The sequence below is a fragment of the Oncorhynchus keta genome, unplaced genomic scaffold, assembly GCF_023373465.1.
Source record: "Oncorhynchus keta strain PuntledgeMale-10-30-2019 unplaced genomic scaffold, Oket_V2 Un_contig_6062_pilon_pilon, whole genome shotgun sequence".
In the NCBI taxonomy this organism is placed as follows: Eukaryota; Metazoa; Chordata; class Actinopteri; order Salmoniformes; family Salmonidae; genus Oncorhynchus; species Oncorhynchus keta.
In genome coordinates, this window is record NW_026288653.1 from 11,199 (window position 1) to 15,649 (window position 4,451).

General features: G+C 38.0%; 2 long non-coding RNA genes across 8 annotated transcripts; one reads left to right on the forward strand and one right to left on the reverse strand.

The window, feature by feature from the left end:
* Positions 1 to 460: 460 nt before the first annotated feature.
* LOC127925670 (uncharacterized) lies at positions 461 to 2,706 on the forward strand. 7 transcript variants are annotated; one of them, XR_008121915.1, is made up of 6 exons: positions 461 to 610; positions 741 to 926; positions 1,108 to 1,355; positions 1,426 to 1,487; positions 1,549 to 1,920; positions 1,983 to 2,706. It is a non-coding gene; the product is annotated as an uncharacterized LOC127925670 (long non-coding RNA). The 7 variants fall into 7 exon arrangements; XR_008121913.1 differs by lacking the exon at positions 741 to 926; XR_008121914.1 differs by lacking the exon at positions 461 to 610 and having other exon boundaries at positions 683 to 802.
* Positions 680 to 1,800, reverse strand: LOC127925671 (uncharacterized). Its single transcript, XR_008121916.1, has 3 exons — positions 1,651 to 1,800; positions 843 to 966; positions 680 to 780 (listed from the first exon to the last, which is right to left on the reverse strand). It is a non-coding gene; the product is annotated as an uncharacterized LOC127925671 (long non-coding RNA).
* Positions 2,707 to 4,451: the final 1,745 nt, after the last annotated feature.

The following is a 4,451-nucleotide window of genomic DNA, read 5'->3' on the forward strand; positions in this document are numbered from 1 at the left end:
TTCTTTCCTCTTTCTTTCTTTCTTTCTTTCTTTCCTCTTTCTTTCTTTCTTCCTTCTTTCTTTCTTTTTCTTCCCTCTTTCTTTCTTTCTTTCTTTCTTTTTCTTCCCTCTTTCTTTCTTTCTTTCTTTCTTTCTTTTTCTTCCCTCTTTCTTTCTTTCTTTCTTTCTTTCTTTCTTTCTTTCTTTCTTTCTTTTTCTTCCCTCCTTTCTTTCCTCTTTCTTCCATCTGTCTTATGTTCCTGTCATGGCCATTTGAACTTGCCAGTTGTATTCCCTCTTCACTTCCCCTAAGTTGGTTCTTTGAGGAAGAGACTGCGTCCCACTATCAACAGAAAGTGACGTCGCCACTGACTTTTTGACCGTCCTCTCCTTGTTATAAGCAATGGGCACCTGCATCTGAAGTAACGTTGCATATTGGAATCATGATGTATTGCAATCCATGGCATTTTCTACTTCACATTGTCAAAACAAGCAATATATTTTTGTAGAAAAACAATCCGATGCAATGTTTTGTACTTTGGAAGCCCTTTCCTAAACAATAGAGGCAGGTTACCAGAACAAGCTTTAATGTTTTGTACTTTGGAAGCCCTTTCCTAAACAATAGAGGCAGGTTACCAGAACAAGCTTTAATGTTTTGTACTTTGAAGCCCTTTCCTAAACAATAGAGGCAGGCAATATATTACCAGAACAAGCTTTAATGTTTTGTACTTTGGAAGCCCTTTCCTAAACAATAGAGGCAGGTTACCAGAACAAGCTTTAATGTTTTGTACTTTGGAAGCCCTTTCCTAAACAATAGAGGCAGGTTACCAGAACAAGCTTTAATGTTTTGTACTTTGGAAGACCTTTCCTAAACAATAGAGGCAGGTTACCAGAACAAGCTTTAATGTTTTGTACTTTGGAAGCCCTTTCCTAAACAATAGAGGCAGGTTACCAGAACAAGCTTTAATGTTTTGTACTTTGGAAGCCCTTTCCTAAACAATAGAGGCAGGTTACCAGAAAGCTTTAAGCTTTAATGTTTTAAACAACAATAGAGGCAGGTTACAATAGAGGCAGAACAAGCTTTAATGTTTTGTACTTTGGAAGCCCTTTCCTAAACAATAGAGGCAGGTTACCAGAACAAGCTTTAATGTTTTGTACTTTGGAAGCCCTTTCCTAAACAATAGAGGCAGGTTACCAGAACAAGCTTTAATGTTTTGTACTTTGGAAGCCCTTTCCTAAACAATAGAGGCAGGTTACCAGAACAAGCTTTAATGTTTTGTACTTTGGAAGCCCTTTCCTAAACAATAGAGGCAGGTTACCAGAACAAGCTTTAATGTTTTGTACTTTGGAAGACCTTTCCTAAACAATAGAGGCAGGTTACCAGAACAAGCTTTAATGTTTTGTACTTTGGAAGCCCTTTTCTAACTTCTCAAACAATAGAGGCAGGTTACCAGAACAAGCTTTAATGTTTTGTACTTTGGAAGCCCTTTCCTAAACAATAGAGGCAGGTTACCAGAACAAGCTTTAATGTTTTGTACTTTGGAAGCCCTTTCTAAACAATAGAGGCAGGTTACCAGAACAAGCTTTAATGTTTTGTACTTTGGAAGCCCTTTCCTAAACAATAGAGGCAGGTTACCAGAACAAGCTTTAATGTTTTGTACTTTGGAAGACCTTTCCTAAACAATAGAGGCAGGTTACCAGAACAAGCTTTAATGTTTTGTACTTTGGAAGCCCTTTCCTAAACAATAGAGGCAGGTTACCAGAACAAGCTTTAATGTTTTGTACTTTGGAAGCCCTTTCCTAAACAATAGAGGCAGGTTACCAGAACAAGCTTTAATGTTTTGTACTTTGGAAGCCCTTTCCTAAACAATAGAGGCAGGTTACCAGAACAAGCTTTAATGTTTTGTACTTTGGAAGCCCTTTCCTAAACAATAGAGGCAGGTTACCAGAACAAGCTTTAATGTTTTGTACTTTGGAAGCCCTTTCTTAAACAATAGAGGCAGGTTACCAGAACAAGCTTTAATGTTTTGTACTTTGGAAGCCCTTTCCTAAACAATAGAGGCAGGTTACCAGAACAAGCTTTAATGTTTACGCCGATGGACCGTCTTTCATTTAATGTGAGAATGAACTTTGACCTAATAACATGACTCACAATAAGTCCATGTAATCAGCGAAGCCGTGCTGTTAAATAGTTGAGGATGAACCGTCACTGAGTCATAAATCGCTTGATGGAACCTGAAACGATTTGTCTTGTTTGACCATGTTTTCTAATATGCTCTTATCCTCAATCACTCCGTGCTTGTTAAACATGCTTATTGTTAGCTCTACTCAACAAATCAATGTGCCACTTTGTTAAATGTGTGTGTTGCTGCTGTTAGCTAATCTTGATTTGAGTAAAAGGAAAAGTCTTTAATAGGTTGTGTTAAGAAAACTAATTATTGTTAACCAACTGTGAGTTAAGAGTTATTTATAGTTTTTAGATTTCCTCAGAGCTTGTAGAGGGAAACTACAGTAGTAAAGTCAGTATTGTTTCAATGTCAACTCTGACTCATACCATTTACAGTCACCTTTATTAAAGATGCACAGAACCACCATGTGGAAATGGACCAAAGGGAATTAGAAAGTAGATAAGGTTTTATTGTATTTTTTTTTCAATTGTACATTTGTCCCTATTTGTGTAATTCTGTCTGGTTTTAATTAAACACGGAGCTTTGTTGTGAAGTCTCAGGGCCTTGCCTCTGTTCTGGTGTGATAGTGAACACTATTTATATTGTCATTCTTCTGCATTTGATTCATTCTGTAGGAGTGCTCAGCCTGCTTGTTCTATTCAATGAAAGACATTTCAATCAATGAGTTCTTTAAAAAGAAGTCAAACAACATTCCTTTAGATACAGTTTGAAATGGACTGGAAGGTCTGTTCTACTCCTGGTGTCTTAAATGTCCAAAACCTCATATCATTTATTCTACAGAATGTTTACGACCACAAATAACAGCAGCGTCGCTATTTTCATAAAAGTAAAATTTTCATCAGCTTTGACACTTCAGCAGTCGATGCCACACAGGGCTAAGAGCAAGAAGATTGAGGGTCTCTGACCACCTCAGTCGCACTCAATCTCGTTGCCTGTTTCACTAGACCTACACTACGATCAGAGCCGGCTGCAGACAATCATCAGCTAGGACATCACATTTTCAACATTTTGATGGCATATTTATAATTATATAAAATATATGCAAAACAAATAATAATTGTACCACCAACAGGTTTCTGTGCCAATGCACCACACAACCAATAAACAAAGCATACTGACTTTGGGCGCTTCAATATCATGGTTTGCGTTTTCAACACCACAATAAATAAGACTGTCAATCTCCACAAACAGAAAATACATCCCTCCATACCTAAAATCATATGCTTGGCTTGACAATCTTTTGTCATTGAACTTTTTTTGTGTTTGGAACATTAATTATTGATTTAATTTTTGAGTAAAGAAATATATACTATATATATATATATATATAGTATATATTTCTTTATATACTATATATATATAAAGTACCAGTCAAACGTTTGGACACACCTACTCATTCAAGGGGTTTTCTTTATATTTACTATTTTCTACATTGTAGAATAATAGTGAAGATATAAAAACTATGAAATAACACATTGGGAATAATGTAGTAACCAAACCAAAATATATTTGAGATTCTTCAAAGTAGCCACCCTTTGCCTTAATGACAGCTTTGCACACTTGGCATTCTCTCAACCAGCTTCACTTGGAATGTGTTTCCAACAGTCTTGAAGGAGTTACTACATATGTTGAGCACTTGTTGGCTGCTTTTCCTTCACTCTGCAGTCCAGCTCATCCCAAACCATCTCAATTGGGTTGAGGTCGGGTGATTGTGGAGACCAGGTCATCTGATGCAGCACTCCATCACTCTCCTTGGTCAAATAGCTCTTACACAGCCTGGAGGTGTGCTGGGTCATTGTCCTCTTGAAAAACAAATGATAGTCCCACTAAGCGCCAACCAGATGGGATGGCGTATCACTGCAGAATGCTCTGTGAACGTGCTAGCTAAGTGTGCATTGAATTCTAAATAAATCACAGTGTCACCCGCAAAGCACCATCACACCTACTCTATGCTTCACGATGGGAACCACACATGCAGAGATCATCCCGTTCACCTACTCTGTGTCTCACAAAGACATGGCGGATAGAACCAAAAATCTCAAATTTGGACTGATCAGACCAAAGGACAGATTTCCACCAGTCTAATGTGTCCCCAGCCAGACCAACCACTCACTGGACCCATACGATCACTTGGCTACGCATGCCTCCCTATAATATCAATATGCCTTGCCCATTACTGTCCAGGTTAGTGATTACTGTCTTATTTCACTGTAGAGCCTCTAGCCCTGCTCAATATGCCTTAACCAACCATGATGTTCCACCTCCTACATATGTGATGACTTC